The 23,487-nt window shown below is 48.8% G+C and overlaps 1 long non-coding RNA gene across 1 annotated transcript in view; it reads right to left on the bottom strand.

Moving 5' to 3' along the window:
- LOC146867269 (uncharacterized) overlaps positions 1-23,188 on the bottom strand; it is a 39,930-nt gene extending 16,742 nt beyond the window's left edge. The window contains exons 1-2 of the long non-coding RNA XR_014966081.1: positions 23,058-23,188; positions 22,698-22,798 (exon numbers count right to left, since the gene is read on the bottom strand). This is a non-coding gene — a long non-coding RNA (uncharacterized LOC146867269). The remainder of the gene's footprint in view (positions 1-22,697; positions 22,799-23,057) is intronic.
- Between the last annotated feature and the right edge of the window lie 299 nt (positions 23,189-23,487).

A 23,487-nucleotide genomic window follows, 5' to 3' on the forward strand; every position in this document is an offset into this window, starting at 1 on the left:
GCAGACACAGGTTGTATACCTGGGCCACCTTGTAGGTGGAGGCCAGGTTCAACCATTGGAGAGCAAAATACAGGCCATCCAGGACTGGGCTCCTCCAACCACCCAGACTCAGGTTCGAGCTTTCTTGGGCCTGACTGGTTATTACCGGAAATTTGTCAGAAATTATGGATCCATTGTGACCCCGCTAAACGACCTGACAAGTAAAAAGATGCCAAAAAAAGTTCAGTGGACAGCAAGCTGTCAGAAGGCATTCGATGACCTAAAGCAGGCCATGTGCACAGCACCTATCCTAAAGAGTCCAGACTGCTCCAAACCATTCATTGTCCAAACAGACGCTTCGGAGCTGGGTGTGGGAGCTGTTCTATCGCAACTGAATTTTGATGGTCATGACCAGCCCATAGCTTTTATTAGCAGGAGGCTGACCCCCAGAGAGAAGAATTGGTCAGCTATTGAGAGGGAGGCCTTTGCTGTGGTTTGGGCCCTGAAGAAGTTGAGGCCATACTTGTTTGGCACTCACTTCAAGATTCAGACCGACCATAAGCCCCTCTTGTGGCTAAATCAAATGAAGGGTGAAAACCCCAAACTACTTAGGTGGTCCATTTCCCTACAGGGGATGGACTTCACAGTGGAGCATAGACCTGGCACTGATCATGGCAATGCAGATGGGCTCTCCAGGTATTTCCACTTAGAGCAAGAAGACTCACCTGGTCAAGGTTAGCTTATTGTCCCAAAGTTTGGGGGGGGGTCATGTAGGAGAGTAGGGTCTGCAATCCTATGATCACCCAGATTTTTTGCTTTTGCTTCATTGGTTTACGACTTTCTCCGGCTGTGGGCCTGCCAATCAGACCCACAGCCTAGCTGTTCTCTCTCGAAATTAACACACATGTACGTTAGGTGCATCCACTAATTGGAACTGGGCCACCTTGTCAGTCCCTGTCTCAGCATACCACAGGTATCCAGGGCATCGGTGTACCCAGGGCCTACCAGGGGCTGAAGCATGTATTATGCCACCCCTGGAATGGCCGCCCAAATCTGACACAACTGGCTGCACGACAGCTGGGGCCACGTGGTGTAATCACCCGTTGCTGTAGGTGTAGTATTCCTACACCTAACCCTAAAATGGACACATGGATTCCTATCAGTCACTCCTATAGCAGGCCTTATCAATCCTGAAGGCAGAGTGCAGGGAATCATGTGGGACGGTGCTCTGGCGCGAGCTGAGCCCGTCGACGGCTTGCGGAACCAAGCCCTAATAGCCGTTCCATGGTGACGCGGGCCAACTACTTTTAAGGCATTATAATCCTTGCGGTTATTTGCTAACTTTGGCATCGCATCACCTATACATGTCGAGTAAGGTGTCATACGAATGGGAATACGAACCCCTCGCCAGTCCTGGTGACGGGGTTAGCATTCCCCCCTTTTAGAGGGACACGACATGGAAGTAACCTTGAACCCCGGTTAAAGTTGACTCAAGCCTCAGCATCACAAAATGGATGCTGCCACCAGACACAAGTCTGACCTCCTGCTGCTGGGGGACCTTCCAGCAAGGGGAGCTTGGACAAAGGGTTTCCTGTCGAGGGCGGTGTTAGCACCGTCCCAGACAGGGTTTGTGTATCCCAGGTAGGCAGGGCTGAAAGGAAGGTGACTGCAAGTGGCACCCCGGTGCTCACTGTGCATAGCCCGGCTCAAACCAGTTTCGGGGGCACACCAGCCCCTGAGCTGGCGCGAAGCCGGACAAAGGATAGGGGTGTAACCACCCCCCTCCTGGCTCCACCCATAGGTAGAACCTAGTCACGGGCCAGCCCCTTTCTCTTAGAATAAAGGTAGGAGCGAGTCCCCTTCCCAAATTGGATAATCAGATAATCGGATAACTCCGAATCACGAACTACTTTCCACGAAAGGAACTCTTGACTATTTCTGAAGACTCTCCCTTGTGGCTAAGGAGTAGCCACCCTGCACCAGCAGGCACCATCTAAGCGCTTGCGGTTTGCTGTAAGTCTCTCCTACGGATCAAGACTGCCCAGCTCGACGAGACCCGAGTTCCCTGCCATCTCTGACCTTTTACCTCCCTCATCAGCTCAGCTGAGAGTCGTAGGTGTGACGAGACCTGCGGGACCGGCTATCTTCAGAACCTGCACGACGCTTATCTAGCACGCCCACCGAGGGACCCTCGAGTGAGTGCACCTAGGGTTTGAGAAGCCCTAACCCTGAGCAGCTCCAGCATCGAAGTCTGCCTCCCCAGCATCCCCGAGATCTGCGTGGGGGCCCTTCCGCTCCTTGTTGTTCACCGCGTTGTTCGACCACTTGCCGACCGGCTTGTGGCCCTCTTCACGACGCACCACGATTGTTTCATCACTAGTCTGGTTGCTCCAGACTGGCTCTTGCTCCCCTTCAACAGAGGAGTACCACGGACCCTCCTGGTCCACTCCCGACGCCATCTTGACTCCCCCGCCTGGGTGGCCACTGCCAAGATCCGCTGCCCCTTCCTGGGCCCAGCATCATCGACAGCAGACACCTTCGTGGGACAGCTCGCCCTCCATCCTGGTCGCCGCCGCGCCTCCTGGTCCGAGGAACAGCCGAGTCCGACGTCACCCACTCACCTGGTCGAGGTGACTTCAGCCGGTACCCTCCTGGTACCCACACGATCGCTGGCTAGCGGTTGAGAACTGAGTCCCCTCTGCTTTCAGGTTTTCCTTCACCACCGATCCAGGCTTGGATCGCTCTGAACATCGTCACTGGTCGCCTGCCAGCAACTTCTTCTTTCAGGCTCCTGAGACTACACGAGGACTCCCGACATCTTGACGAACTTCACGCAGCCGCAGCCTCCGGGCTAGGTAACTCGAGCATCTCGGTGCTCCATCGCAGGTTCGCTCTACAAGTGTCCAGTTCCTTTTTCGTTTAGTCCCACTGATCGGATCACTCCGGAATCAGTATCTCCAGACTCTAACCATTCGCCTTTCACTGTTAGTGTAGATGGTTTCTCGTGCCCCTCGGGCATTTGTGTAAATTGTGCAACTGAAGTATTTTCCTAAGAGTTTTGTAGTGTGCTTAGCTCCCTGACTCATAAAGAGCCAGGGTAGTCTTGTCATAAATAAATATCCTTTTATTTTCATAACAACTTGTGTGGTGTCCTTTCACTTGGTGTTCAAGGGGTATATGTGATGGTAAACAGCTGGCTTAACACGCCCTCTAGAGTTTAGCCTAAGACTGCTCGTATCCACGCTACTAGGATAGCTGGTCTAAAAGGTTGACTTACAACCAATCATCAATAAGGGTCGTTTGGAATGATACACAGTGATCACTAGAATAGTGAGCACTACATATCAGGCCAACTTCTCACATACAGTACTTATAATAAGAAACAGCCCTCCCATTTGACCTTTCACTGTAGAACCTATAAAAATCTTGAAACAGTAAGTCTTCCCAAAAGAACTCTTTTTTTATAAATGCTTGCCCAGTCCAAGTTATTTAAAAAAAAAAAACAGTCCACCTGGGTCTTACCGGTGTCGGAGCCGGAGCCGGTAGCCGTGCCAACGTTGAATATTTATTACAGCGCTGTGTCCCGTAGCCGTCGCGGGGCGCTTCAGTTTCTGTGGTGGGCACTTTCAGTTCTGTGCAGCTTTCGGAACACCCAAATACGCCAAAGTATGCCAAAGTAAGCCGCGGCTCTCAAGCACTTCAGTTCCCGTGCAGCTTTCGGAAACCCCAGGTACGCTAGAGTACGCCAGAGTGTGCCGAGCTAAACTGCAATTCTCAAGCCCTCAGGCCCTCTGTAGCATGGGCCGACAGCTTCTCCACACTCGTCTCACCAAACTATTCCAATTCCGATGCTATGGAGGGGCAGACATTCTACCTCCGCCGCTGCTTTCTTGGAGGAGTCGGATCCGGAAACCAGCAACCGAAAGTGGTCGGGGCTCCAGGTGAATCGAAAGGCGCTTAGCGGCTACGTGTGTTGGTCACGTCTTCCGCCATCTCTTAGGAAATTTTCTCTGATCTATTTCGGACTTGCCTCTACTCCTTCCTCTTCCTCTGCCCCTCCCTCTATTGAAAAAAGGGGGGTTCGGGAATTGTTGATACATCAGAAACTGTTGAGTGTATCCAGGTTATACATTCCACATCAGAGGAGGTCCCATCCATTGTCTAGGAACCATGTTCTGCTGGTATGGGTGTGTGGGAAAATGAGGAAAAAGTGGGTGGAGGGAGGTTGCTGAAGTTACACCTCTGTATGTTGGAGTTGTTCCTGCCTTTGTTGCTGGAGTCATTGCTCACCGAGCCTGATCTCCTGGAAAAGCCGGGGGAGCTCTCGTCAGATGATGTGTCATTAGTAGAGAAATTATAGTTCTCTTTTGGGTAGGGGTATACTTTCTCTCGGTCAAAACATTTGACATCTTTCTGCAGCTTATTGATTTTCTGCTGGGTGAGATATTCTTTATGTTCACTCAACTGCAAGGCGGGATTTGAATGCTGTAATGGTTATGTCTATTTTCAGTGCATTCTCTGCTACTGTGATCTGTATAAGAAGGGCATCTGAGAGGTGTTTGGCTGTGTTGATGATAAGAACTAGACAGTCTTGTGTGCATTTCCATGCAATTTTCAACCCTTCCCTGCGGAAGGTGATGTATTTGAGGAAGATTCCAGGGCTTAGGGTAACAAGTAGGCCGTTAGGTGCTATGTTAGCCCTAAGGTATTCCGTCATTATTGAACCATGGAGGGACATTTTTATTCGTTGTTTTCTAAGGGTGGATACAGTTTTCTAGTCCTCTGTTTTACTGCCTGATGCCGTGCTGTTCTCTGCTGACAGTAATGATTGTGCTCTCAAGCGGGCCAACACACCCCTATTCAGAATATGCTCATTAACTCACTACTCACTACTCGTGATCACATGAGTATGTAATCAACATGCTTATTTGTTTATATCTTCTCTCTTCTTTTATGTTGGATCTACTCATTAAAGTGGTCGTTAACGAGTGGGTGCAGAGTCGCTCAAGACCACGAAAACCTGAATCAGGGTAATTCTACAGGATGTATTGTGTGTTTCTTTCTCAAACCCCTGTATCATTTATTCACAATATTATACACCCACGGTCCTGACAAAACTCCAAAGGATCCACTAGGGACCATTTAGGCTTGAAACATGTCAACCTAACTGGACCAATACTCACCACCCACCACTCTTAATTCTCACTAAGAAATCAGATAAAGGCACACACCCTCTTCATTGATAGTAGGGAGCTGTGTTCTTTCTCACATGCTTTTAACTAAGCCTGGGCAAAGCACTACGCTACGCTCGCGTAGTTTGCGAAGTTCACGCTACTTCGCACTACGCGAATTGCACGTAGCACAGTGCGAACACGCGTAGCGTAGTGTTGCATAGTGCTGCGGTCATTTTTTGCTTGCTCGCGGACCTCAACGTCAAGTTGGCGACCGCGAGCAAGCAAAATGACATCCCGGCGAGACTTTTTCCTTGTTCGCGATCAGCAACATCAAGTTGGCGATCGCGAGCATGGAAAATAAACCTCCCGGCGAGATTCCCAACGCGAGGAGGTCAGGTTTCTCATTGCGAGTGGTCGCGTATGCTCGCAACCGCTCGCGATGAGAAATTACCAGTTCGCGTTGAGAAAGCTGCCGCTCGAGTAAAAATCTACTCGAGCAGCAGAACACTACAGCTCGCACTGTGCAAGATGCCATTTTCAATGATTGCACAGTGCCGGTTGCTTGTTCGCACTGTGCGATCATTGAAAACGACATCTGGCACAGTGTGAACAAGGTACTACGCAGTTCGCGAAGTGCTACGCGTAGCTCGCGTAGTGCGAAGTGCACTTTGCTTAGCTTCGTGAAGTGCTACTTCGCGAACTACGCCCAGGGTTACTTTTAACCACACCGTATGGACCCAAGAATAAATACTTTGGAAGGTACCAGCACAGTGTTTTTTAAACCCACCATCCCAACACGCCCACACTCACCACTTCAGCGTTCCTCTAAAAAGAACTCCAATAAAGAGCCCTCTCGCGGGGCCAGTGGGGAACTGCAGCGCCACCCCCACGAGGAGCAAAAAGCCCAACGACGAAGCATGACACCCATAAGGTTGTCTGAGGGCGACTCTCCAATTAGGAGAAATTCCCCCCTGTATCCAACCTTTCACTTCTTATGTAGATAGGCACAATGTTATCTATGCCTCGAGCCTCCGATTAGGCTAGCCATCTCTATTAGGAACAGTGACCCTCCAGTGACTTACACCTTAGCAATACAGACATGTTTCGGTCTTGTTGGGCATCATCAGGAAAGTACAGCTTAACAGCAAGCATGGAACTATACTGGTTCCACTCTCTGCAAAATTAGTTGAAGCTCCCCTCAATCCTCACAGACCTTTGATGACCACAACCGTAGCTCTACAAAAGGTTTACAAGCCCCAAGGTAGGTTAATTGTCTTTGGAGAATACCAGCTTTCAGGGTATGTTCTCATATTAGCAAAAGATGAATACCTATCCACAAGACAAATTCAGCAGGTATTTGTATCTTTTGGTAAGACCGTGGGTGTTATCCAAGTTATGTTCAGGAAGACACTGTGCGTTTGCATTGATGTTTCTATACATCAGGCTGAGCATTGTAGTCCATTATTGTTAGTCAACATATCTCTACAGACATCAATCACTCAAGAATTGTGAAGCGTGCTACTCACATGTGAGTGTCTCAAGGCGCTGGGGGGGTGCAGCTCCGGATCAGTCGAATAGCCATGTCTTGGGGCTCTACCTGAAGGTGTGCAGAGTGGGGGCGAGTCTGATGTTGACAGTGAGCTCATTCCAGGTCTTTGCCGCGATGTAGGAGAAGGCTCTTCCACCCGTTCTGGCTCTGCAGATGCGCAGGGTTTCAGAGAGGGTGAGGTCAGCAGATTGGAGGTTTCTCTTGGGTACGTAGAAGGAGATTCTTTCGTTGAGATATTGGGCTCCGGTGTTGTGAAGGCATTTGTAGGCGTGGGTGAGTATCTTGAAGGTTACTCTCTTCTCGACTGGGAGCCTGTGGAGGTTAAGCAGGTGTTGGGTGATGTGTTCATGTCGAGGGATGCAGAGGACGAGTCTGGCTGCTGTGTTTTATATGGTATGGAGCTTGCGGAGCAGGGATATGTTGATTCCGGCGTAGAGGGCATTTCCATAGTCCAGTCTGCTGCTTATGAGTGCATGGGTGACGGTCTTTCTGGATTCTGTGGGGTTTCATTTCAAGGTCTTGCGGAGGGTGTTGAAACAGGTGGAGGCGACAGTGTTGGTCTGTCGGTTCATAGTGAGGGGGGAGTCGAGTCTGATACCGAGGTTCTGGGTGTAGTCCATGGGGGTGGGGTGGCTGCCGAGGGTGGTGGGTCACCCGGTGTTGTCCCATTCAGATGGGGAGGGTCCGAGGACAAGGACTTCTGTCTTCTTCGAGTTGAGCTTCAGGCAGCTGCTGCTCATCCAGGATGCAACATGCTTCATTCTTTCCTGGAAGCAGAGTCTGATGGAGGTTCTTGGTGAGGGAGAGGATGAGCTGGGTGTTGTTGGCTTAGGATACCATGCCGTCTGACTATGGCAGCGAGGGGGGGCCATTTAGATGTTGAAGAGCGTGGGGCTGAGCGACAATCCCTGAGGCACTCCATAGTTGATCTCTGTCGGTCCGGAGAGGAAGGGCTTGAGTCTGATTCTTTGGGTCCTGCCAGTGAGGAAGGAGTGGAGCCTTTCGAGGGCGGCTCCCCCATATGCCGGCGTTGTGGAGTCTGGCTGTGAGTGTGCGCTAGGAGACTGTGTCGAAGGCTGCAGAGAGGTCTAGCAGGGTCAGGGCCACGGTGTGGCCTTGGTCGAGAAGGGTGCGGAAGTTGTCAGTGGCGGCGAGTAGGGTGGTCTCGGTGCTGTGGTTGCTGCGAAATCCAGACTGGGAGGGGTTCAGGATGGAGTTCTCTTCGATGAAGTGGGTTAGTTGGGCGTTGACGATCTTCTTGGTGACTTTGGCCAGAGAGAGATGGGTCGGTAGTGCTTGAGGTCCGTCAGATCTGCTGAGGGCTTCTTGAGGAGGGCTTGACTTCTGCGCGTTTCCAGTCATTGGGGAATGGATCTGCTTGGAAGTTGGTGTTGATGGTGCATCGTAGCTCAGGTGCTTTGGCGGTGGCGGCTCTGTGGAAGATGTGCAGAGGGCAGGGGTCCGTGGGGGCTCCTGAGTGAATGCTTTTCATGGTTGAAGCGGTGTCTTCGGTGGTGACTGGGGTCCAGGAGGAGATGGTGGGCTGGCTGTCGTTGCTGGGGAGAGAAAGGGGTTCAGTGTCTGAAGTCTGTTCCTTGAAATTGTCGCAGAATGATCTTATCTTCAGGTGGAAGTAGAAGCCGAGTTTGTCTCTGAGGTCCTGGGAGGGTGTGACGTCCATGGCTACGCTGGGGGCCTTGGTGAATTCCTGAAGGATGCTGAAGAGTTTCTTGGAGTTGCTGGTGTTGGCATGGATTTTGTTTCGGATGAAGGTCCTTATGGTGGATCTAATGAGTTGTTGGTATTCCGTTAAGGTGTTTTTATCAGTGGTACGATCTTTGGAGGTTTTGCTATTTCTCCATTGCTTTTCAAGACATCTGCAGGTGCATCTGGATTTTTGTAGGTCGGCGGTGAACCAAGTGGCCTTCCTGGGACGCTGTTTTCCGGGGTTGCAGAGGGGGCGAGCTTGTCTGTGCAGTTGATGATCCCTCTGTGAAGTTCTTTGGCTGCAGAGTTGGCGTCGGTCAAGGTGGTTGGGGGATCGTGAATGAGGGTGGAGTTGAGGTGCTCCTCGGTGCCCTTTCTCCAGTTCCTTCTCGGAGGGCGTGGTGTAGGTTTGGGGGAGGTGTTTCAGTCAGAGGTTGGCGAGGTTGTCCAGGAGGGTGGCGGAGTTGGGGTCGCTGAGATTGTCGAGGTGGAAGTTGAGGTCTCCGACGAGTATGTAGTCCATGGTGGCAATGGCGTGGAGCCTGATGAGGTCGGCTATGGCAGTGGTGAATGTGGTTGGAGGTCGGGGAGATCTGTAGATGAGGGTACCACGTAGGGTCATTCTGGGGCAGGTCTGGATCTGGAAATGGAGGTGTTCGGTGGTGGATGGGGAGTCGCTCGTGCTGGGGGTGGTGAGTCGGAGGGGGCTCTAGTGTGCAATGGCGAGTCCTCCTCCTGGGCGGTTGGGGCGGTCCTTCCTCTGGATCTTGCATCCGTCGGGAATGGCAGTGGCAATGTCGGGGGCGGTGGGGGACTTGGTCCAGGTTTCCATGAAGAAGGCGACGTCTGGCAAGATGGTATCGAGGAGGTCCTAGATCTTTACAGTATGTCTGTGCAGGGAGAAAACGTTGAGGAGGATGCACCTCAGGGCATCGGGGGTGCTGGCGTCCGGTTTGAGTGCGGGGTCATGGGGGTGCGGAGAATGGTGAAGGATTGTCAGCAGTAGAACTGTCCACGGGTGACAGCTGGCAGTTGTCCCTTCCAGGGTTGAGTGCGTGGAGGGCAGCTGACTCGTAGCAGTGGTTGGTCGGAGAGTGTTCCTGGCACTGGTCGCGGTCAGGTTGCAGATGGGTGCTGACGGGCTTGCCTTTGGTGCACCCGCTGCGCAGCCCCATTAAATAGGGAAGGAGAGGGAAGCCCAGCTGGGAGGCAGGAACCGGCAGGGGGGAGAGACCGCGGGGGTAGCAGCAGCGGCGGAAAAGGGCAGCGAAACGGGCATGAAAGACACAACAATGGCACAGGTACAATGAAATAGAATTCAAACAGGCAAAATAAACAGAATACAGAAATGACAATTACAAAGGCACAAATAACAAAAAAGACAGACAAAAGACAAAAAAGCGGGTGCAAACCCAAGACAGACAACAGCGGACCAGCAGAAGAGCAAGGCTCTCCCACTAAACCACCAGGGATGAGGCACAGGCAGGAGCCTGCGGGTAGAGGAGGGCCTTGAAACCCTACCAACTCAGAGAGGTGTAGGGGGCAGCGGCACAACAGCTGAGCTGCTGGGGCGGAGAGCAGAGTCCCTGACCAGGAGGTCAGAGGTTTTGCTCACAAGTCCGAGCAGCGGATGCCATTAAATAGGGAAGGGGGAGGGAAGCGCAGCTAGGAAGCGAGAGCGGGAACCGGCAGGGGGGCAGCAGCGACAGGAAAGGGGGGCAATACAGGCACGCAGGACACAACAATGGCATAGGTACAATGAAAAAAATTAAAAACAGGCAAAATAAACATAGTATAGTAATGACAATTACAAAGGCACTAATAACAAAAAAGACAGACAAAAGACAGAAAACGGGCACAAACACAAAATGAGGCAACCATGCGAAATCAGGATCAGTGCCGTACGAAATGCTAGGCCCCGTCCCATCAGCAACGGACATCAGGATGTCTGGTGTTAAGTTTATAATTTTCAAATATAACTATTTAATCCCAAGTTAATTTGAATGCAAGAGATTCATCTTGCTTGCCGATCTAGGCTAGTCTTCAAATGTTAAGGACATTTTCACTGACTTGATTATTCAAACATAAGTTTCAGCAGGAAGGGTTGGAGATTTTTTTCAAAATGTGATTAACTGAGTTACAGACTGATGGTTTCAACAACTGATCAAAGGCAAGGAAATCATCAGTAATTGCACGCCTCGTCATTGGCTGTAGGGCAGCGGATGTGCTGCCAAGTCACAAGTCATTCTGTAGAGCAGTTTGAGAGTTTTAGCTTCTAGCACACTGGATCAGGTTTTCCTTGGCGAGGTTTCCTGCAAGTGCGTATCTTTCGTTGTAGGCCCTTTTTTTGGAAACTGTTACTTTGTTGTTCGGTGCCTTTCGGATGTCCTACTGTTGTGTGCAAGGTGCCTGGGCTATTGGATGCAATGCGTTGTTAGTTATGATTCTCCTTAATACAGCAGAGGGAATGGCCGGCTTTGTGGGTTCTTCTTGGAGGTGGGTGTGTATAGTATGAAAATGACAGCTCGTTGGATATTTATGCGTGTTTTGGATTTGAAAACATTGGTATTGCCAGCAAATCCATTAAAAAACGAAATCACATGTTCAGAGGCCTTCTGGGCACGTATTTGAACGGAAATACTCGTTTTTTTCTAATTGTCCGCTATTTGTCTGTTTGTGAGTTGAAGCTGAACACAGATTTCTCTCCCTCGATACACATGGGTGGATAAAATTCAATTTACAAGCACAGAGCAAGGTAACTCTTGAATTTGAGTGAGTGAACAGAACTGATTACAGCTTGTTCGTCCTGATGGGATATTAAAGTACAGGACACAGAGTTTGCGAAGCGCTAAGTCGCTTTTCATATGGGCTCTTGGCGCTAATGTGAGTGTGGCCACTGGTTGTGGGTTTTCCCTGCAGTGAGGCTTCCTCTGGGATTTCGGATCTTAAGATCTTCCTTACATCCTTCTGAGAGGAGGCCTCTACGAAAATTCTTCAGCTTCTTCTGGTAATAGATTTAGGCAGTGGTCTTCAAGCTTTTTAATGTTGTGCCCCCATGGGGAAAAAAATATTGGGGCCCCTCTCAAAAATTTCACAATGATTCTATTAACCTGGGAATGTTTAAATATGCCTAGATGTATTTAAACATTGCAGTAAAGTTTTGCACCTTTTTAAAAAATACAATGAAATAGATGATTGACAAACCTACTATTGTGGTCAGGCAGGCCTTACTTATGTGTAAAAGTATCCAGAGTGTAATTATTAGAAATGGGGGTGTGTGTTTTAAATAATATTTGGAGTCCCTTACCATTTGGGAGAGGATGTGGTCCGTCGGCTAGACTGCCGACTTTGGGGCTGGAAACCAGGGTTCGAGCCTCGGGGTCGCGTCCACATCCTGTGATTCTGGGCAAAATCACTTAATCTCCCCGTGCCTCAATGTGTAAGTAACCGTGCTCATGTAAAGCGCTCCAATACCTTCGGGTCGAGATCGCGCTATATAAAAAATCTGCAATAATTTGGCACCTTCTCCCAGCCAGGATCTAAATGGCAAAAGGTGTTTGTGATGGCCCATTACAGAGCTGATTTCTGCAGAAAACAAAGCACTGTTATCAGCATAATGTTTCTTTTAGCCAGAGCCTGGTGCCCCCCTTGGTATCACTTGAGGCCCCCGTAGGAGCGCCCGCCCCTCAGTTTGAAGACTCCTGCTTTAAAATTACAGAAATTCTTAAGTCACCTTCTTGAAAGGGCCTGGCTGTCCCAATCTGCTAGATCAAAGCTGTAAAGTTAGGTCTTACTTACTGATAGTGTAGAACCGCTGTTTCTCAAAGGTCTGCTTAGCTCACTTTGAAGCTAGGAGGACAAGTAAAACCTGATTCTTTCTTAACAGTCAAAGTTTAGACGAGAAATATCAGCAACTGCCCGTTGAGCGACACTTGTCCATTTTGCTGTCCAAGGGCACAAAGCAGGGTTTCATTGCTGGGTCATGAAGGTCTGTGCTGCCAGTGCCAGTGATTCCTCGCCATATGCAAGAGATGCCCACCCTCTGCCAGCACTGCTGTCTCTATAACTGGGATGGCCACCTTATGCCAAGCTTGGCCAGGAGATGCCAGTGATCCTGCACCTTAATAAAGAGTGGTAGGAATTCCGACTGTACTGTATGTTTCAGTCCCATTTCTCCCCCAAGAAAACTATGGTTCACGGCACTCTTCCGGTCAACATGGAAGCAGTAAAACTTGAAACTGAAATTACTAACACTCTGGACGTTTATGCTCCCAACCTTAAACCTAAATTGAGAAACAGACCCCAATCTGAAAAGTGGTACTCACCAGAACTTAGGGCATTGAAAAGAAAGTGTAAAACAGTAGAACATGACTGGAGACTGTCCAAACAGGAAAAAGACAGGACAAAATAAAAGATAGAGTTGAGGAACTACAATAACGCGATCAAGAAGGCTAAGAAAACCTACTTTGCGTTTCGGATAAATGAGAACTGCAACTCGGCAAAAACACTATACAGAATAGTGAGGGAACTTTGCAAACCAGCTAGCATGTCCCAAATTCTGGTCCCCTCAGAGGAAGACTGTGAAAAGATCAGCAAATTTTTTGCTGATAAAATTAGTAACATATATTCCTCATTTGGCACTAATTCCCCGTCAGTTGCAACTAATGCCTATGTGTCATCTTTTACAATGATCAGCAGGAATTGGGGATTTGGTATCTGCTCCTATGCGATGACACACATCTGATGATAGCCATTGAAGAAAGGCATGAGGACACCAGGGTAAAACTAAATAACTGCCTATCGGAGATGGCAACCTGGATGTCTGAACACTGCTTGAAGCTAAAGGCTAGAAAATCTGAAATCCTGCTCTTCGGAGGAGCCAATTTGATCTGGGATGCCACGTGGTGGCCTCAATCCCTAGGAGATGCTCCAGCACCCAAATCATGGGCAAAAAACCTGGGTGTATTTATTGACAATACTCTGTCCATGCAGGATCATGTGCGGGTCCTTTGTGGCAGAGGATTTGCGACTCTGAAGCTCTCAAGAAGGCTTTTCCCCTGGATCCCTCTAGAATGTAGGAAAACAATCACACAGGCCTTACTCATCAGCAAATTTGATTATGGTAATGCATTGTTCGTAGGCATGGCAGAGTAACTTTTCTCACACCTACAAGTGGTACAGAACGCGGCGGCCAAGCTGGTGCATAAAAAAAGCAAATTTAGCTCAGCATCTGCCTGCATGAGACAGCTACATTGGCTACCCTTGCGCCAAAGAGCAAGATTTAAGTTGCTTGGTCATGCATACAAGGCCCTGTACCGCTACAGCCCTAGATTTCTTCAGAATAAAATCGAATTCTACGTCTCCACGAGATGTCTAAGGTCACGTCATCAAGCATTGGCCAGGCCTAAACGCATAAAGAAAGTGAAAGCAGGAGGCCGATCGTTCTCATATCTGGCAGCTAAGCACTGGAACGAACTACCTCAATCACTGCATCTTACTGTGGACTATCTAACATTTAGGAAAAACCTTAAAACTCAGCTATTTTCCAAGGATTAAGTACCGACAGTCAATAAGCACCCAGTATTACCTCAACCATGCGTTTCCTGCAACCCAGCGCCGTGATATCCAGTAGAATGAATGACGCGCTCTATAAATAAATAAATAAAAAGTAGAGGCCATCTTCCTCCAAGAGTGTCACCAGATGATAGGGAAGCCCCTCTCTATGAGAGATTTAGCTATCCTGTGGCAGGAATTCATTCCATATGCATGGCTGGCTGTGCTAAGGGTGGCATCAAGATCTCAGTTATACCCCGGTATGTCGGAATTTCTTCTTACTATTCTAATGCTATGTCACTTGTTGGCCACATTATGCAAAGAGCTGTGGCCAAATGTCATGCATGCCCTGACATGTACACAGATATACATACACTCCCTTACACGTACAAATACCCTGACTCTGATATATTTATATATGCAACATGTGTGTACACACACACACCACTCACACACAGAGACACGCATGATATAATGTGATCTTTCACCCCTTTCCTTGTTGTCGCTTATAGTGACACCAGCTGGCCCCTGGTGGCATAGTGGCCCCATCCCCTAGGCCTTGAGAGCACTATGTAGCAAAGCACAGTTCCAACAAAAGTCACATAGCATCTTTTTAGGCCTTATTTGGTGTGTGATTTGGTGGCGGGCTTCCTCTGGACTCCGTTTACCAGGAGATGTGTGCTGCAGCTCTCTGCATCTGGAATCAGGCGCAATCAAGTGCCAACCCCTGAGTGAGCAAAGGCCCTGGGAGAAAAGCAAAGGGTACAGTGCAGCAGACATGCGACAGAGAAATGGGACATAGAATGTAGAGGCAAAGGCTGGAACAGATGCAGACCTCAAAAACTGCCATATGCTCAGTGTTCCACCCATGGTGTTCCTCCTTCCTTTTTTCCTGGACCTCACAGAATACACAATCAGTGATCAGGCGCAACCCAAGGATGGTAACCTTAGGGTTTGGTCTAAATGAACCCTTGTACATCAGGAAGAGATTGTTTCTTGTGTGTAGATTTTGGCATTAGATCCCTGCATGGACCGCTGCCTCACAATACCCACTACGCACACACCCCTATCTCTCATACACACAGCGGCGGCCCCTCTGCTAAGGTGGAGAAGCGTTGCCCCACTGCTCTCAGAGCGGTGGAAAAGGAAAAATAAACGATAATAACACAAAGTTTATAGCGTTATGTTATTATCATTTTATTTTTATTATGGAGCCAGGTTAGGGCAGGGTGGGGCTGGGCTATGTGTTGTCGGAGCAGGGAGGAGGAGTAGTGGTGGTCACCAGAAGTGCACATGGCGGTTTCGCCAACTGTCTTGGGCCTGCTAAACCGTCATGCACACTTAGCATTTCTCCACCTGGCTGTGTTGTACAGTCGGCTGGAAAACTGACACAGGCTCCTAGTCCCTGTCTGAAAGCCGAACCAGAGCATTCATACTAGTCCCAGCACTTCTCTCGTGCTGGGAATAGTATTTCCAGCGTAAGAGGAGCGCTGGGATTGACTTCTGGGAGCCTGCTCAGTGTGCACGAGCTGCCGGCAGGACCGGCTCTAGGGCGGTGCAACTGGTTCCACCGTACCAGGCGCTGTCTTTGGGTCTGGGCTCCGTAAGTTATGGTTTTAAAAGCACCTGCTGTTGTATTCTTTGCCTCCAGCATTTGTGTGTTTTTTGCTTTCCAGCAATTTCCAGGCAACAATAAAAAGTCAAGATCACTCTGGTGATTAAAGATCTTCCTGGAGATGAAGAGATCAGAGTTTTTTCAAGTGGAAGTTTTGAATCACTGTAAGGTATCGCAAAGGGTTAATATACCTGCTGCAAAGAGAGTGTAACATGCAGATCACAAAGTGCATACAATGAAAATAGGCCAGAAGGTTACTGCTTTTGTCAGAGAGATCCTATTGTTACTTGCTTTGGTTATTATTAAGTTAAAATCCTAATGTAAACCAGTGAGCAATTAACTGTCATCATAGAGCTGCATGAAAACTGCAAGGTTTAGGTTAGAGCATTATGATTTTTTCCCCAGTCAATCATTATCCTAATATTGCAAAATAGGTTCATTTGGGTAGAACATCAATTCCTATTATTAAAGAGAACCCTCAACCATGGTGTTATGTTTAAAATTCTAAGTTCATGCTTCTCCAGACCAAGCACTTTTACACTATGCTCCCTACCTTTATCGGTGAATTGTGACTCCTACACCTTGTAGTCCTCTGTCTTATGTAACGTTTCCTATACACTGATTTGCACATATATGTTTGTCACTGTATAATATGTGCGTGATGTAAAGTGCTCTGACACCATATACTGGTATGAATGGTGCTATAAAACTAATTAGATGCATCTGCGAGAGAGAGAGGTTATGGAGACCTGAGGGGCACTGTTAAAGGGTGGTAATGAGGGAATGCGTGGCGGAGGTGGTCACTGGGGGGGCATCAGCAAACATTGTCGCACCAGGTGCCACCAGCGCTAGCGGGAGGGAGGGTTGTAATGAATTGGATGAGGAAAACGGGACCAAGAGTAATGAAGGTTACCAGAAAGTAATAGGGCATTACACCTGGGTCCCTCCTGTTCTCGGCCCATTCATAAACAAAGTGAGAATATCAAAGCAACAACCGGCATTCATCAACAACAAACCACCAGGACACAAAGCTGACAGCAAAACCCAGTGATTTATTGACACAAATGAACAAGAAGTCAGGAGCACACAGCTCGCAGCACCCCCAAACCAAAATTATCCCCCAGCAAATTCTGGAACCGATAATGCCTCACAAAAGTATAAGAGAAAGCCCAAGTAATTGCCTCAGCCCAGGGGGGCACCACCCCCAGGTAGAATGCCCCTGAAGCCCCACCAGAGGAGGGGAACCTGAAAGAGAGTAAACCAACATAATGACCTTCTTCAGCCAGCACCCAATGGAAAATGAGAGGAAACCCCAAAAGAAACAAACAGGAAGTCCGACTTCCGAAAGGAACGCATGCGATCAAGATACACGCAAAGCCCCGCAGACATCAAGCAAGGACCAAGGAAGGTCATCGACAAACAACGGATAAGAGCACAAAGCCCACAACACCAATTCTTGGGAGCGAAGGAACTGAGAAGACACCTTTGGGACAAAAGCGGAATCCAACCTGAGGACCACCCTATCATCTGAAAAAGACAAAAATGGCTCCCGAGCCATCAGAGCCCCCAACTCCCCAAGGCGCCTGGCTAAAGTAATGGCCACCAAAATAACACCTTCAATGTCACAGATTTGATCTCCACCTCAGCCAATGGCTCAAAGGGAGGAGTCACCAGACCCTTAACACAGGGGAAGGTACCAAAAGGGAAAGGAAGCCAGCTGCACCACAGGACGGTACAAAGAAAAACTCCTAAACAATCGAGAAACCAAGTCCTCAACATCCAACAAATTCCCCCAAGGGGAACAGAATGCTAAATTGCAGCCCACTGAGCCCACAGAGTGGAAACAGATAACCGCTTCTCAAACCCCTCCCAGAGAAACTGCAGAACATCTGGCAAAGAGCAATCCAGGGGAGGACAAATCCAGAGTCAGACACCAGGGCTTGAAATTCCCCCAATGACGCCCATAGGATTTCAAAGTAGACAGCTTACAAGCCTGCTGCAGAGCCAGGTCTAAATGTTCAGGGAAATCCCGACGCCCCCAACCCTGCCTCTCAACATCCACACTGACAACTGCAGTACCCCTCCTGACGGACCCGGAAGCAGAACTGAGGCAGTTGAGCATTGTGCTGGAAAGCAAAGAGGTTGAGATAAGAAAGACCAAACCTTCTGTACACAAGACAAAAAGTCACGGGAGACAACTCATAGGAGATGAGGAAATAACGTCTGAGGCCATTCGCCACCCCGTTGTCCACAACCAGAGTATGAACAGCTGTGAGAGACAACAGATGCCCCTCCCCCAACAAAACAAGGGCATCACCACCGCATTCAGAGACTTGGACCTGGACCCCTTGATGATTCAGTTAGGCCACAGACACCATGTTGTCGGAACGCACCACCACATTGCGCCCCAACAACCGATTGCGGAAACCCATGACTGCATGGGACACAGCCATCCGTCAATTTCGAAGAACGCCTCCGGGATGGACCAACGACCGTTAAGCGACCAGGACTCCAATGTCGCTCCCCCACCCGAAAGCACTGGCATCCATCATCAGGACCGCCGGACGCGAGGGCTGTGACGGCAGACCCCAAGAAAGATTGTCTGACACAGTCCACCAGCGCAGGGCAGGGAGGATTGAAGGAGACACCGGAACCTGAAAGGCCAGATTGCGAGACAAAGGAATCCAACGGGCCAACAGATATAACCACAGAGGCCTGAGATGAAACCGCGCACAAGCCACTGTAAACACGGTCGCCACCATGAGACCCAGAAGCCTCAACCAGAGACGGACTAGGAAAGAGCACCCCGTCAAGAATTCTAGAGCAATGGAACCGAAGGTCAGTGCCCGAGAGACAAACAGGAACACCCGGTTCAGATAGGTGCAAAAGCGCGCCCCGATGAAAGTCAAATCCTGTGAGGGTTCCAATTGACACTTGGGAATGTACAGCAGAAACCCATGATCCAGCAACACAGAACACACCACTTACCAATTCACCAACAACTGATTCCGAGATGGAGCATGGATCCACCAATTGCCCACGAGTAAACAAGGACACCCTGAAGATGCAACAAAGCCACCAATGGTGCTACCACCTAGGTGAACACCCTTGGGGCAGACTGAGGCCAAATGACAGGACCCGCACTGAAAAATACTGCCCTGAAGCCAAAACCGCAAGCATCGACAAGAGCTGGAGTGAATAAGGACATGATAGTAAGTGTCCTGGAGATCGAGGGTGCACAAGAAATGGCCCAGGAGAACCAACGGATCACCCGCTGAAGAGTCTTCATCTTGAAGGGCAGATGAACCACAAACCTGTTCACGACCTTCAAGTCGAGGACCAGCTGGAACCCCCCAGTCACTTTGGGAACTAGAAAAATCAGGGATTTACCCCCCCCCCCCTCCCCCCCCCCCCAACTACCTGAATCGCCCTTCTTGCCAAGAGAGACTTGACCCCCCAGAGACAGCTCTGTTACCTTGGCCCGACAGGATGGCCATGGAGTTGCACAAATCCCTGAATTCAGAGAAGGCTCCGAAAACTCGATGCGATAACCCAGACAAACAATGTCCAGAACCCAAACATCGAAACCAGACTGCAACCAGGCCGGTAGAAAGAATAGAAGCCGACCTCCGACCAATAATCCTGGATCCACAGCCATATAGTCAGGAACAAGGTTTCGGAGGAGGGGGCTAAGCCTTCCTTTCCCGACCCTGATGAGAATAGAACCTCCCTTGACCCTTGGAAAACTGCCTAGAGAAGGGGGGCAAACAAAAGACATAGGTGTGGAAGAAACAGCCGCAGTGGAGGGATGCTTAAGGAAGAAGAGCTCTTTTTCTCCCTAAAAAGCCTATGCAACTTGCCCTCCAACTTCTCCCCAAACATCATAGTACCCTGATAAGGGAAGCACAAGGCAGAAGCTTTCTGTGCAGAATCAGTCTTCAAGTCTTTCAACACAAGATTGCGGCAGCCACCACACCAGCTCCACCGGAAAGGGCTGAAGCCCTCACCACATCGAAGGACACATCAGAAAGGAGCTCCACCAGCCGCTCGATATGCTGCAAAAGCCCAGAACAGTCAGACGTATCATCCATCAACTGATTCAGGGCCTTGATATCTGAGATCAGAGACTGAGAAACGCAAGTACCATGAATGCCAGCCCAAAGGGCCAGATGACAATTAAAGTACACATTCCGAAGGGAAGCATCCACCTTCTTATCCACAGGATCTTTAATCACAGCATCCTCAGCCTAGGAAGTATGACCCACAACTCTGGCCACAAAGGAATCAATCGGAATGGAGTCGGGCAATTCCTCAGACATGTCCTGAAATGGGTAAAGTTTAGCCATGAGCCTGGGAGGCATGATACGGTCAGGATCCCTTCATTTCCGCTGCAGAACCTCATGGATGCAGGGATGGACTGATATATTCACAGCAGCTGAACTCTGAAACTGCAACAGCAATGAACCACCAGATGTGCTGGGCACCTCATCATTAGGAAAACCCACATTGGACTTGACATGCTGAAGCAAGTCCGGCAACATATCCTTGTCAATGTATTTTCCCATACGTTCCTCACCCCCCATCCAATCCTCCTCAGAACAGGAAGAATGAGAGGAATGAACAGGAAGAGAGCCCTTGGAACGGGCCCCCTATCTCACGCAGAGTTTGCTTAATCAACCTCTTGATCTGAGCATCATCACCCTCCTTGCCCCGTTTTGACCACACAGGAGAAAGAGAGGAAGAAGACTCTGAAGATGAAGACGAGGAGCGCTGAACATGCTTGCACTTCTTGGAATGCTTCCCCATTGCTGACCAAACACCAAGAATCCAACAACCAGCTGCCCACAGCACTTGGAAGTCCAAGGTGGTCACCCAACTAGGTACCAACTAGACCGGACCTGTGCAAAGCAGAAGAGTCAGAAAGTTCCGGTGCCGGAGGGAAGAATGGCTGCAAGAGAACAAAGTGACCTGGACAGGGACACACCAGGTTAACCCTCTGCCAGATGCAGGCAAAACAGCAATAAGATCTGCCCAAGCTGATCCACAGCAGCGAGAACCAGGCAGCCTCCAAGACCGTTCCACGGAGCACAAATCGAGCCCGACCCGCCGATCTACAGGAGAAGCACCAAGGCTCAGTACAATATCAAAGTCAGGATTTGCCAAGAAATACACAAAAACCGCTATGCGGTACTTACTCAGGCCGGCCGACTTAACTCTGAAAGCAGCAGCACTGCCGACCAGCAAACCAGCGCCTAACGTCCGGCCACACCTCCAAGTCAGGCAACGAGACCCGGAAGGGAAACCCTCCCGGGAACCACCTCGTCAAAGAGAAGCCGAACCTCCCGATGTGCCCGGCAACCCAGGAGGGGCAGCCCGGACTCCCCCACATCCATAGACACCAAGCAGGAGGAAATCCACACATCTTCTCCCAAGCCAGGCTGGGAAGGAGAGGTGAAACCACAGCAATGCTCCCACTGCCCAGCAGCGCAAATGTGAATACACCAGGAGCTCTCCAGCTCCTGCCTTGTCCCATTCTATCGGAAGACTGAAAAAAAGAACAGAGGGAATGCTGGGATAGTCAGATTTATGTACTCACAGGCCAGCATTGCTTTGTTCTTTTTTTCTGTTGGTGAGATAGGATTATCTCACTTTGTTTATGAATGGGACGAGGACAGGAGGGACCTAGGGGTAATGTTCTTTACAGGCACTACAGATGTACCCCAGTACATTTCCTATGCATCATTACAGTATAAGCTTCCAGCCAACCAGGTTGTGAGGAGTTTAAACTAATTTAGATTTTCACCCTGCACTGCAGTCCATAAATAAAGATAACCAGATTAGACGAAGGGTGTTATTGTATTGTAAGGCATCAATTGTACTCCTTGCAAATGTTCGTTGCACTTTAGTAAACATTAGCGAATGGATTCGGGAGCAACATTTATGTTTGTGAGGCTTTAACCATGTCCTCTATTGTTCTCAATGGGTTACACCAGCGATGACAAAACTTGCAATCATTATTTTATTTTTTTAAGTAAACATAGAAGGGACCCCTAATAGTCCCAGGTCTGAGGACTTTAGATTATACATGTTTGACAGGTGACACCCCTAACCCTATACTCACCTGCAACCACTGTGACAAGTGCAGAGGGTGCCAAAAGGGATTGCTTCTGGAGGCCACAAATAGGATGAACAAATGCAACAATTTTGCTTCCTGGAAACACCAGATCTGCAGCCTGACATTTCCCTAGGGATTAGGGTGCTCATAAAGAATCCTCCACAATAAGGAGCTCAAGAGGGAAAATACCAGTCAGATCGCCCTCCACTCACAAGCGACAATAAGCACACTAGACCTGACTCTAAGGGACATAATCAAATTTCTTTTTTGAACCAATGGTGGGGGACTACGTCCTCAACCCAGCTGCTGGTTTTAATCAATTACCAGTCTTATCCAGTCCTAAATGTCCCAAAAAATTATTATTTGTAACAAACACACGTTTATCAGACCATCCCATATAGATGTACCCCCTCTTAAAAAGGTGTATACAAACAAAAAATATGTGTGAAGGTATGAAAGAACCTCATGTAAGCTTCACCAGAGGAGCGGCTGATCGGTTCTCACCAGTTAGCCCAAGTTTCTCATCATCAGTAACTTTGTTACCCGTGACCCGTGAAAAGAAAAAGAAAGTGTCCAGTGTAAAAAGTAAAAGGTGAAAAGCAATTAAGGAAAGTTGCACAAAAGCGTGTTCATGTCAAACAAGACCCCAGAATGTGAAGAAGAGTAACACTTTTCTCCAACTAAAATCGAGTTATGACTCACATATTCAAGATCCTAGTTTAATTTCAAGCTGTGAGCCTACTCAAGGTTAAAAACAAACTGCATGTTGCAGACCACATTAGGATGGGCTAAAATGTTTCATTGCCAGTCTTTTGTTACGGCAAATTCGTCAGGGTTCAGGGCCAAAGTTCACTTCATGGAATTCAAATTTTAGACGAAGGGTGACTGATAAACAAAAACAAAGCACAAATAAAAATTCCAACCAGTCAGGACATCCTCCATTGCATCTAATGACAGCTGTGTCAAAAGGTAAGTTATATGACACAGAGTTCAAAGCATATTTACCAGGGTGTAGCCCATGATAGTCATGCCGGTTTCCCATCATGTAAGGGGGTGTCCTTCAACCGTAAGTCCCCCGTCGGCACTGTGCATTGCCGTTAGTATACCTGTGAACACATGTAAATAGATTTCATTTTGTTCTCAAAATCAATTAATGTCCACCCTGTTCAATTAAATGAATTGCACATACAGGCGCATTAATCCCTCTACTGCCCACGGACTCACGCTGAGCGCAAGGCAATAGACGAGTACAACTTTTGCTCGGTTACCATCCCCTCAATAATGGGATTTTTTTTTACACGACACAGGTTGACCATCCTGTTTGTCATAAATGCGGGCGCTCAACTTCCCTCTATAGCTAATTACCTTAAGGGGTCATACCTCGAGGCTCTCTCACCGCCCATACAGGTATCATGCACACTCTTACTGCGTTTACATGTGTACTTCGCTCTGTCTCATCACAGCGTCTTACTACTCTCCTCGCGCTCTACTTCAAGTGCACGTCCCAGAAGGGTATCACCATGTGACTTGGTTAATAGTCACATCACCTGATCGCCCGACGTAAACGCCATCTTTTAATGGTTCTTTTTTCTTCTTAAAACACCTAGGAGTAGCGGCTGCGGGTCTTTTCATAACTCCAAAGTGCCAAGAAACCAAAAGTTAAAAACATTCTCCTATTCATATGTCATTTATGCCTATTCCCGGCATCATTCTCTTCCACCAACGCTCCCAATTACGAGCGCTTCTGGATTTCATCCATACGTAAAAGTACTCACGGCCATATTCCACAGCCGCA

The sequence above is a fragment of the Triturus cristatus genome, chromosome 1_2, assembly GCF_964204655.1.
Source record: "Triturus cristatus chromosome 1_2, aTriCri1.1, whole genome shotgun sequence".
Classification (NCBI taxonomy): domain Eukaryota; kingdom Metazoa; phylum Chordata; class Amphibia; order Caudata; family Salamandridae; genus Triturus; species Triturus cristatus.